Source organism: Dipodomys spectabilis, unplaced genomic scaffold (assembly GCF_019054845.1).
Source record: "Dipodomys spectabilis isolate Male_0828 unplaced genomic scaffold, ASM1905484v1 ptg000209l, whole genome shotgun sequence".
In the NCBI taxonomy this organism is placed as follows: Eukaryota; Metazoa; Chordata; class Mammalia; order Rodentia; family Heteromyidae; genus Dipodomys; species Dipodomys spectabilis.
Window position 1 is genome coordinate 862,063 of NW_024870886.1, and position 12,436 is coordinate 874,498.

Genomic DNA, 12,436 nt, shown 5'->3' on the forward strand with positions numbered 1-12,436 from the left:
CGGGGACAGTGTCCAGGCCCTGAGTTCAAGCCCCAGGACTGGCAAAAAAACAACAACAACACATTATTTTGTGATGATGTACATATTTGAGCTTGACTACTTATATAACATCAAAATATTTGTCATGGAGAGTTAAATTTACCATTTTTATGCATGTTATTCTTTTTGCTTGGTAGTTGTTGAGTTGCTTTAATGACAAGGAGGTAAAAGTTCCTCAGGAATAGTTTTAGAGATCATGTAAAATTCAGACAACAAAGAGTAAGTGCAGCAAGCCCTGAGGATCATTCCAGAAGATGCAAGGACTTGTTTGAAGGTGTAAAGGTCCCCTGAAAGATTTAAGACAGGCTCAAGCCAGGGAAATGGACTGTACCAGAAAATGCACCTGGTCATTTCATCCGGAACCTCCTACCTTCTTCTCAACCTGCTGAGCAAAACTCACACCCCAGTTCCCACAAATCCCGGTAGATTATTTAAGTTTCTGTTTAATCCTAGAGGTGTTAGAAGCAAGTTGAAGTCACCAGAAGTCAGATCACAAAATGATCCATGAACTATTAGCTCTTAACTAATCAGCCTTATTTTGTCTTTATGAGAGAAAAACAACTGTTCTCTGCCTCTCTGTGTCTCTCTTCTCTCCTTCTCTCTGTCGTGTGTGTGTGTGTGTGTGTGTGTGTGTGTGTGTGTGTGTGTGTGTTTCTATCCCTCAGATTCTTTCAGATACAGAGTGGGAGAGGTGGAAGGAAACAGAGCAATCTATCTGCTGAGATCCCCACTCCATGGAGCAGAGGGGAGACATCCAGTATGTGGAGCCCCAACAATGAGACATTTTCCAACAGTCACTTGGGTTAGCAGAGCCGGCGCTTTATTGTGTCTAGTTCTTTGAAACAGTGTTTGGGGTTTTTTGTTTTCTTTTGCTTTTCCTCTGCAGGCATGGCATATTGTGCTTAGTCCATTTCTGCCTAGCAGAGCACAGAGCACTTATAAGTCTGATGTTGGTTTCAGGAGGTGAATTTTGTTTACCTCCATACATAAAAACTTAGAATTTTTCTCCACATGGTAAATAATCCTTTGCCTTTACTGGGAAGCATTGATTTAGAGCATAGGAAATCTTTGATTATCTCTCATACATTCCCTAGACAATAGATATGCTCATAATATTCTCATCAAAACCTGTCTTTAAGTTATTTGAATCTAAATTAATTTTCTTCAGTAATAAATGACAGCAGCTAAAACATATAAGGCTATTTGAAACTATTAAGTCAACGATTAGGAAGATGTAAGCACGCCCAAAAAACTAATTAACTTGACTACCAGTCTTTTAAATTTGTGTACAGCTCCCAGGAATATGAAAGCCTAAACAAATCTAACTGACATTTAAAGTGTGATATCTCATTCTCTGCATATTATAAAACATATGTAAACAGCCTGTAGATCTTCAGTACTGTTTGGATAATTTTGTAATTAGTGCAGGATATCAGTGGAGTCTGTGTTTGGAAGGAAAGCCTTGGGGCCAAACACTACCAGTAGTAATGGGTCTCATGGAGTCTCCTTTGTGCCAATACCTAGACATGGTCATTTCTAAACATTTCATTAACAGATCAGTTTTACACAAGAAGCTCTAAGAGACAGGTCACCCTGTACATCACATTACAAATATAAAAATGATTAATTTTCTTTTTATAATTTAGTAAGAGAACATGGTAAATGATTACCTAGAGATGCCATCGATTTTGTTTATCCACAATGAAGACCAAGAAAAGAAAGATAAAATGATGTTCCTTTTAGATCTATCCACAGCTAATACTGTGTGTGTGTGTGTGTGTGTGTGTGTGTGTGTGTGTGTGTGTGTGTGTGTGTGTTTGGCAGTACAGGAATACTAGACCCAGGGCCTTCATTTCATAGGTAGAGCTATTCTGCTAGCCCATTGTTTTTAGTTATGATGAGATAGTGTCAATGCTTTTTGCCTGGATCAAACTCAAATCATCATCCTTGTACCTATACCACCCACCTAGGACTCATTTGTTGAAATATTTTGCCTGGACAGAACTAAAACCATCATCTTCCCAACCTTACCTCCCAAGTAGCTGCATGCATTGCCATGGCAGGCAGTTCAATGTTTTTTGTTTGTTTGTTTGTTTTCAAAGTAAAAGTCCAACTGTATAAAAAGCCAGGCGCCAGTGGCTCACACCTATAATCCTAGCTACCCAAGAGGCTGAGATCTAAGGATCACAGTTCAAAGCCAGCCCAGGCAGGAAAGTCTGTGAGACACTTATCTCCAATAAAACATCAGAAAACCAGCAGTGGCACTGTGGCTCAAGTAGTAGAGCGCTAACCTTGAGCTGAAGAGCTGAGGGACAGCACCCAGGCCCAGAGTTCAAGCCCCATGACCAACCCCCCCCCCCAAAAAAAACTGTATAAAAATAAAATTGTTGTAAAATGTCAAAATGTGGAAGATATTTTAATGAATCATAAAACAATAAAAGACTTTACCATATGTGAATTGTTAAAAATAAGACAAGCTGGGAAACAGTGCCTTATATCTATAATCCTAGCTACTCAGGAGGCTGAGATCTAGAGGATCAAGATTCAAAGCAAATGGGGTAGAAAAGTCCATAAGACTGCATCTTCAATTAGCCAGCCAAATAGCCAGACCCAGATGGGTGCCACCTGTAATACTAGTTACTCAGGAGGCTGAGATTTGAGGATCATGGTTCAAAGCCAGGAAAGTCTGTGAGACTCCTATCTCCAATGAACTTCTCAAAAAAAGCCAGAAGTGTCATTGTGGCTCAAGTGGTAGAGCACCAGCCTTGAGCACAAAGAGACTCAGGGACATAGTCTAGGCCTTGAGTTCAAGGCCCAGGACCAATAAAAATAATGCCAGGCCAGGGACATGGCTCAAGTGGTAGAATACCAGCCTAGTAAGCAGGACACAAAGCTGTGAGTTCAAACCCTTTTAATTTTTTCATTATCAGCAACAGCAAAGCCAGTTCTGTTAGGTCAAGCTAAGTGTGGAGGCCAAAACATAGCAAGTGCACAAGCTGATTGATTCTAGGGTTACTTTCTCTAATGCCCAGGTGCTGCAATCAGCTTGTCTTTTTATCTTCTTAATCATTTCCCACCCATTATGGAGCTTCTCACCACTCCTACCTACACTTCTCCACGAGCCAAGCTTTTTAGCATTTTAAAGCAAACACTGATTTACTTTACAGAGTGAAAGATTGGGCCCTGATTATGTGACATTAATTATTTGCTTACTCTTTCATACTCTACATGCAATATAAATCATTAAGATGCAGATAGCTGACAAAGAATAATGTGTTTGTACATGTTCATTTTATTCTGAATGAGAAGAGATGTGCTAATGTGGGAATAAATGATATAACATTACTAGATAATATCTAGTAATATTTTACTTACTTGTCTATTCTACAAAACCTACTCTTTTACTTCTATAACATCGCTGGGAAATTCTAACCCTTTCGAATAGTACAATGATTATCCATTAGGAGATTCGTATGAAATCTACACATAGGTGTTACTTTTGGCATGTTATACAAGAAAATGCCTAACATCTAGCAAATGAACAACATTGCCTTAAGCCTCACTACAAGTGTGTGGCCAAATGTAAACTGAATGCTCAGGGAAGACTTCCTTTCCCCAGGGCAGTCAGTGCCCTGGATGACATACAGCACTTATGACATGTCAAAATATAAACCAAGCCTGGGTCCAGGCCACACACACATTCCCTGAGGAAATGGACACTTTTACTACAGCTCCGCTAGTGACCCAAGGGACGCATCAAAAAAAAAGACCAATCCACGTTAGAGAGACTTCAGTGAGTTTACCTCAATGATGACCATATGTAAATATCCTTCCCTGTCTGCCCCAAACCTTCGTTCAGCCTTCTACCTTGCCTTATTACAAAACGTATCTCCCTCCAAAGCAGAAAGTTGCCTCTTCTTGTATTCTATCTCATTTTTTATTATTTTTTATTGAAAATGTGATGAGCTGCAGAGTTCCAGTTCCATAGGTAAGGCAATAAGAACATTTGTTTTTAATCATTGTTACCACATTCCTCTTTATCTTCCACTTATCCCTCCCTATGCCCCCCAAGATGTAATGTTCATATCCAACATAGTGTCAAGTATCAATGTTGCTGTGGTTCATCCATTGTTCTGTTGTTTCTGTGATTCCCTTTCTCTTTCACATATTGCATTGTCTATTATGCAAAACACAAGGTACAGAAAACTAAGAGAAATGAAGAAAGGAAAAACAACAATAGAGAAAAAAGAACAAACTATATACAGGGTCTAATGAGAACCTCTTGTTGCCATAAGTTGTAGTTCATGTTAATATGCTTTATTATATATAGGTCTTTGCACTAAGCACTTGGGTTATTAAGATCCCCTGCTAAGAATATCATATGCATATTCAAGTTCTTACAAATGAGGGAGATCATGCGACCTGCTTTTCTTTGGGTCTGGATTACTTCACTGAATATAAATTTTTTCCAAGTCTTTCCATTTTCTTATGAATGGAACAATGTTATTCTTCCTGATGGAAGCATAGGATTCCATTATGTATATGTCCCATAATTTCTTGATCCATTCATTCATCTACTAAGGAGCTATGTCAACAAATTGGAGGAAACTCAAACCAACAATTTATCTCATCTTTACATAAACTTTTGTCAACTATCCTCTTCATCTAGGGGATTTTCAATATTTCTCTCTTCGGTTGACTTTTCATTGCTGCCACAAAATAGGTTTGAACCCACTTTTTAAAGCCACTGTGATTAGGAGATCTTTTCCTAACTCTTCCCATTCATGCATAGTTCTGTGAGGAAAGAAAATTTAGGTAACTACTGAGCCTTTGCTTTCTTCCTGTGCTCTGTTACCTCTCTGCAATATACCCTCAATCCTGTGTTAGCAGTTAATTCCATAAATGCATAGTCTATACTGAGTTCCCTGAGATCTAGTCCAACTACTTCTGCATATTTACCCCCCAGAAATATCCATTATATCATATGGTCAATCTGAGTGGGGGTTTAACCCATCATTAATCTCCTGAAAGTATTTTCTTTTCTGTCAAATCCCTGTCTTGAAGAGTGCTACAATCACCCCTCAGAATGCAGCTTCCAAATCAGAGGTTGCATTCTATGCCCTCCTCTCTCTCCTGCACCTTCAACTCTCCCTCTCCTTCAGCTTCCATTTAGCCACAAACTCAGTTATGCCCCTTAACTACTTCTTAAATATTCCTCACATTTCCCATTTGTCATTACAACGTCCTTTTCTTTACTTAAGGTGGTGGGTGACCCTTCTTGCATAGACCATCATGGTGACTTTCTAACTAGATTTTCTAACTCACCTTCCTTTCTGCTTCTACTATGAGAGTGACTCTACCAAAATTCAAGTCATTTGAGATCTGTTGCCATATTTACCTGACCACTAGAACATATCCAAACCTCCGAATTCTGCAAAATGATAGTCAATTCATTTATTATTGGGTCCGTAACTGCCATTTCCAACTTCATCTCAGCTGAAAACTGTATTATGCTTCCTTCAAGACTATACAGCTGAGCTAGTTCTAATGATTCGGGCCTGTAATCCTCACTTCTTAGGAGGGCAGATATCTGTAATAGGGCAGTTTAGATTATCCCAGCTAGAAAAGCTGTTAAGATATTTATCTCCAAAAATAACCAACAACAAAAAAGCCAGGATACTGGTATGGCTCAAGCAGCAGAGAACCTGCCAAGAAAACAAGTTCAGCAATTGCTAAGGTCTCAATGTTCAAATAATAGTACCTCTACAAAAAAAGAAAGGAAGGAAGAAAGAAAGGAAGGGAGGGAGGGAAGAGGGAGGAAGGAAGGGAGGGAGGGAGGAAAGAAAGGGAAGGAAGGAAGGAAGGAAGGAAGGAAGGAAGGAAGGAAGGAAGGAAGGAAGGAAGGAAGGAAGGGAAGGAGGGAGGGAGGGAGGGAGGGAGGGAGGGAAGAAGGGAAGAAGGGAAGGAAGGAAGGAGGAAGGAAGGAAGGAAGGAAGGAAGGAAGGAAGGAAGGAAGGAAGGAAGGAAGAAAGGAAAGAGTGAGTTTATATGGCTTTATGCAACCTCTTTACACATTTATTTAAAAAATATGCTTGCCTTTGTTCTTCTACTTAAATTACATTAAACCTTCAAAGACACAAGCATTTTATTTCCACTAAAGTCCTAAACACTTTCCCAATTCCCTACAGGTCTAGGTGCATTCCTTTTCTTTATTCTTCACAAAAAATTTATGTTGATTTGTTTCTAGTACTTTTAAAAATCAGGATAACAAAGACTGCACCCTGGCTCATGCCTGTAATCCTAGCTACTGGGGAGGCAGAAATAGGGAAGATACAATTTGGGACCAGCCCAGACAAGATTTTCATCTATTGAGATGTATAGTGATGCATACCTGTACTCAGCTACATAGAACCATAAATAAAAGGACAATATAGTCTATGCCCAAAAATAACTAGGCTTAGGGCATAGTTCATGTCGTAGAGTGCTTGTTTAACAAACATAAATCCCCAAATCCACATGCCAGTACTTTAAGGGAAAAAAAGGATAATAAATAAATAAATAAAGCATAAAGGGCTGGGGTCATGGCTCAAGTGAGGGAATACCTGCCTAGCAAGTTTCAGACCCTGAGTCCAGACTCCCATACATCTAATTCATAAATTGATCGAATCATTATAAGAACACTTAACAGGATATCTACTCACTGACTTTTCAAGTGTTTGACACAATATTGTGAGGTATCTATACAATTTTATAGCTCAAGTCTACAACTTAATCATCTGAAATGTCATACTTTCTGAATGCCAATTCCCCACTTTCCTGACCTCATTCTCTGTCAGTCACCGTTCTCGATGACCTGTAATACTTTCAAGACCTCACCTAACTAGAGCCCCAGAGGTGTCCTTCTGTGACTGATTCCTCTCACTTGGTGTCATATCCTCAATGTCCATCATGTTGTTTACTATTGGAGAATTTCTTTTGGAAATATTCTGCTGTATATGTTCAATTCATTACTCATTCCCCTATTGCTGGATATTTGGGTGGTTTCCACAGTTTGGCTATTGTGAGCAGAGTTGCAATGATCATGGCAAAGCCTTTGAAATCCTAAATTCAGATCTTTTCGTTAAATGCTCAAAAGTAGAATTGACAAACTATATCACAAAGCTGCAGAAGCCAAAACAACATGGTACCAATTAAGGGGAGAGATACAGACAAACAATATAGAATAGAGGGCCCAGAAACCAATCAACATACAATAATCAATAATAATGCTGGGGAAAGAATGCTAGGAAAATTGGGTATCCACATGCAAACTAATTCAATTGGAGTCATATACCATTGGATTGGACCATTATCCAATTGGATTACATCCAGGCATGGTGGTCTGCATGTGCAATCCTATTTCTTATGAGGTCCTTCTTCATACACACACTTTACTTGTTAAATTTATGATCTGCTATGCCAAATCCTTGGATTATCAGAATCAAAGAGGAATTCAGTGAGATTAGTAGCAGACAAGAGATATAAGTGGAAAGAAAGTTGGACGGAGTAGAAAAAGAGTCATAGCTAAGGTTCCCAGGAAATTCCCTGAGATGTCCTTTGGATATCAAGAGGTTACTTTTTTTTTTTTTTGTCCGTCGTGGGGCTTGAACTCTGGGCCTGGGCGCTGTCCCTCAGCTCTTCAGCTCAAGGCGAGCACTCTACCACTTGAGCTACAGCGCCACTTCAGTTTTCTGTGGTTTATTGGAGATAGGAGTCTCACAGTCTCTCTTGCCCGGGCTGGCTTTGAACCGAGATCCTCAGATCTCAGCCTCCTGAGTAGCTAGGATTACAGGCGTGATCCACCAGCGCCCAGCTACTTTTTTATTCTTATAGAAACAAATACAATAATTCACAGTAAAATGAGCACTTTCTACTATAGGAAAAATACTTTTCCCAAAGATTAATACAATTGTTTAATTGTTTCCATGACCGAACTATGCACATAATACTGGCAATTTCTATTCAAATAATGCAGAGATGGTTCTAACTTCGTTTCTTTAACCATATTATCACATTGTCATAATTTAACTGAATAGCAGGAAAGACTTAACACTACTCAGAAGGACAAAATAATAGAACTGCCTTACCTGAGACAGTACAAATATAAAATCAAGGAAGAGATGATGAACAGAAGGCCATTAAAGTAGCAAAGTGATGATCACACCAAGAATTCCGGGTTGCTTGCTTTTTTACAAACATCCAGTAGAGCTTTGCTGCATCAGCAAGAGGAATTTCCTCATTATAGTTAAGCCTCTGCCAAAAGAAAATGTGTTTTTAAAGACATATTTTAGTGCCAGGCCCTGGTGGATCAAACCTGTAATCCTACCTACTGAGGAGGCTGAAAATCATGAGACTCCTATTTCCATTAACCAGCAAAAAGGTAGATGTGGAGCTATGGCTAAACTGGTAAATAACAGCCTTGAAGGAAAAAACTAAGGGACAATGCCCTGAGTTCAAGTCCCAGTACTGGTGCATGCACGTGTGCGCGCGCGCGCGCACACACACACACACACACACACACACACACACACACACACACACATACACACACATACACACACCACAAATTTTAAGATTAAAAAAGTACAGATGATTTTACTTCGAGGTATTTGATCCATATGGAGTTGATTCTGGTACAGGGTGATATATAAGGATCTAACTTTAGTTTTCTACAGGTGATTAACCAATTTGCCAGTACCATTTACTGAAGAGGCTTTCTTCCATTCTATTTTGTTTTGGCTTCCTTATCAAAGATTAGGTGATAACAGGTCTGTGGGTTAATTTTTGGGTTTTCATTTCTATTCCAATGGTCCTGATGTCTGTTCTTCTGCCAGTAACAAGCTGTTTTTATTACGATGGCTTTATAGTAGAGTTTGAAGCTTGGTATTGATATTCCTCCTGAATTGTTCTTTCTGCTAAGGATTGCTTTGCTATTCAGGATCTTTTATTGTTCCGTATGAATTTTTGGATTGCTTCTTCTATTTCATTGAAGAATAAGGTTGGGATACTGATGGGTATCACATGATATTAATCCTCCCAATCCATGAGCATGGGAGGCTTTAATTTCCTTTTCCAAGTTTTTTAAGTTTTCATCATAGAGGCCCTACACTTCTCTTGTTTATTTTTTCCATTGGTCATAGGGCTTGAACTCTGGGCCTCGGTGCTGTCCCTCAGCTCTTCAGCTCAAGGCAAGTGCTCTACTGCTTGATCCATAGCACCACTACTGATTTTCTGGTGGTTAATTGGAGATATAATTCATCACATCAACAAGAGCAAGGATAAGAACCACAAGGTTATCTCAACAGATGCAGAAAAAGCATTTGATAAGATCCAACACCCCTTTATGATGAAAGCTCTGGAAAAATTAGGAATCCATGGAACATTCCTCAATACCATAAAGGCTGCATATGACAAACTTACAGCCAGCATTATACTTAATGGTGAAAAACTAAGCCATTTCCTCTAAACTCAGGAATGAGACAAGGATGTCTACTCTCTCCACTTCTTTTCAATTTAGTATTAGAATACCTAGCTACAGCAATAGACACACGAATAAGACAAGATGCAAACAATAAGGGGATCCAAATAGGGAAAGATGAAGTAAAACTCTCCCTCTTTTCAGATGACATGATCTTGTATTTAAAGAAGCCCACGGACTCCACTCCCAAATTACTCAAGCTTATTCAAAACTTTGGCAAAGTAGCAGTGTATAAAATTAACCCTCAAAAATCAATGGCTTTTCTGTATGCCAACAATGAGAAGAGCGTGGCTGAAATCAGGAAAGCAACTCATTTTGTAATAGCCTCACAAAAATTAAAATACCTAGGAATTAACTAAAGAAGGGAAGGACCTCTATGATGAAAACTTTAAAAACCTGAAAAAAGTAATCAAAGCAGAACTTAGAAAGTGGAAAAACCTCCCATGCTCCTGGATTGGAAGGATCAACATTGGGAAATTGGCAATACTTTCCAAGGCTATTTACAAATTCAATTACATACCTATCAATATTCCAACCTCATTCTTCAAGTAAATAGAAGAGGTAATCCAAAAATTCATATGGAACAATAAAAGACCCTGAACAGCAAAAACGATCCTTAACAGAAAAAACAGTACTGGAGGAATATCAATACCAAATTTCAAACTTTACTATAAAGCCATAGTAATCAAAACAGCTTGTTACAGGCACAAGAACAGACCTCAGGATCAATGGAATAGAATTGAAAACCCAGACCTATAGCCACCTAATCTGCGATAAGGGAGCTAAAAAAATAGAATGAAAGAAAGACAACCTCTTCAGTAAATGGTGCTGGCAAAACTGGTTAAGCACCTGTAGAAAACTAAAGCTAGATCCTATATATCACCCTGTACCAGAATCACTCCAAATGGATCAAAGACCTCAAAGTAAAAGCAGACACCCTGAAAACATTACAGGATGGAATAGGAGAAACCCTAGGTCTCCTTAACACAGGCCGAAATTTTCTTAATAGAGACTCAGAAACACAACAAATCAAAGAAAGCTTGGACAAATGGAATTGCATGAAGCTTCAGAGCTTCTGCATGGCAAAGGACATAACTAGAAAGAGCAATAGAAAGCCCACAGATTGGTAGAAGATCTTAAATAGCTATACAACAGACAAAGGTCTCACATCTAAAATATACCTGGAGCTCAAAATATTAAATCCCCCAAAAACAAATCCTTAAAGAAACAATTGCCCAATAAATAAGTGGGCTAAAGATTTAAAAAGAAATTTCTCAGAAGAGGAAATAAGAATGGCCAATAGACACATGAAGAAATGCTCAACCTCTCTAGCCATAAAAGAAATGCAAATCAAAACAACATTGAGATTCCACCTCACCCCAGTTAGAATGGCTATAATCAAGAAATCTAATAACAACAGATGCTGGAGGGGATGTGGCCAGAAGGGAACCCTACTTCATTGTTGGTGGGAGTGTAAACTTGTTCAACCACTTTGGAAAGCAGTATGGATGTTCCTCAAAAGACTCCACATAGAGCTCCCCTATGACCCAGCAATCCCACTTTGGGCATTTCCCCCAAATGATCACAAATAAGACCATACTAAAGCTACAAGCACAAGTATGTTTATTGCAGCATTATTTACCATAGCTAAGATATGGAACCAACCCAGATGCCCCTCAGTAGATTAATGGATCAAGAAAATGTGATACACACGCACGTGCACACACACACACGTGCACACACACACACACACACACATACACAATGGAATTCTATGCTTCCATCAGAAATAATGACACCATTCTATTTTGTTGGGAAGTGGAAAGAACTTAGAAAAAGATCATACTAAGTGAAGCAAGCCAGACCCAAAGAAATGTAAGTCCCATTGTTTCCCTTATTTGCAATAATTTGCAATAATATGTCTGGGATAATCTTGTCAGATGAGCAGAAAAGCTCAAAAGTTATGTACATATAACCACCATACAAGATGGTACTAAGTGAAATTTCTCCAGGTATGAACACAAAAGGTTTTTCTTTGTTGTTTTTAATGTCTATGCAATTTTTTGTTTCATTTGTATGTTCTTCCCCCTATGGTATAGCCCTTGTTGTCACTGTACTTGATTTTGGCACCCTGCATCTTGTATATACATGTATCTAATTTGGGGAGAGGAAGGAGAACAACAAAATGCTGAAACAAGGACACAGGATGACCCGATGCAACAATGATACCCACAAGACACTATGTTGGAAATGAACTTTACAACTTTGGTGGGGGCAAGAGGGGGATAGGAATGAGGGTGGTGGGGGAAGAAAGGGATAGTAGGAGAAAAACAAAGGAGGGGGTAACAATGCTGGACAAGAAATGTGCTCATTGCCTTACTCATGTAACTGTAACCCCCCTGCACAGCATCTTTACCATAAAATAAAAAGTTAAAAACAGTCATATTAGTGGGGTGTGATGGCTCACACCTCTCGCCATGTGGGAGGAAGGGATTTGGAGAACCCCTGCTTTGTTTCAACTCACGCCTGTTAGCCCAGCTACAGGGCAAGTACAATGGCTGTGCACTATGGCCCTCTTTCCTGTTATCTCAGTGATGAGATGGAAGCATAGTAGGAGGATTACAGTGGAGGCTGGCTCCTTCACAAACATCAATACCTCATCTCACAAATCACTAACACCAAAGGGCTCAAGTGGCTCAAGTGGTAGAGAACCAGCCTCAAAAGTTCAGTGCCCTGAGTTCAACCGCCAGTCCTGTCAAAACAAAACAAAACACTGGTAATTATGCTAGATTACTTTAATGATATAGATACTTCATAATATTAAATATTCTACGTACCTCCTTGCCAAATCTTCTGCTATACAAGGAAATAACAACTAGG

General features: G+C 39.1%; 1 pseudogene; it reads right to left on the reverse strand.

Moving 5' to 3' along the window:
• LOC122122428 overlaps positions 1 to 12,436 on the reverse strand; it is a 267,246-nt pseudogene that overhangs the window by 66,900 nt on the left and 187,910 nt on the right.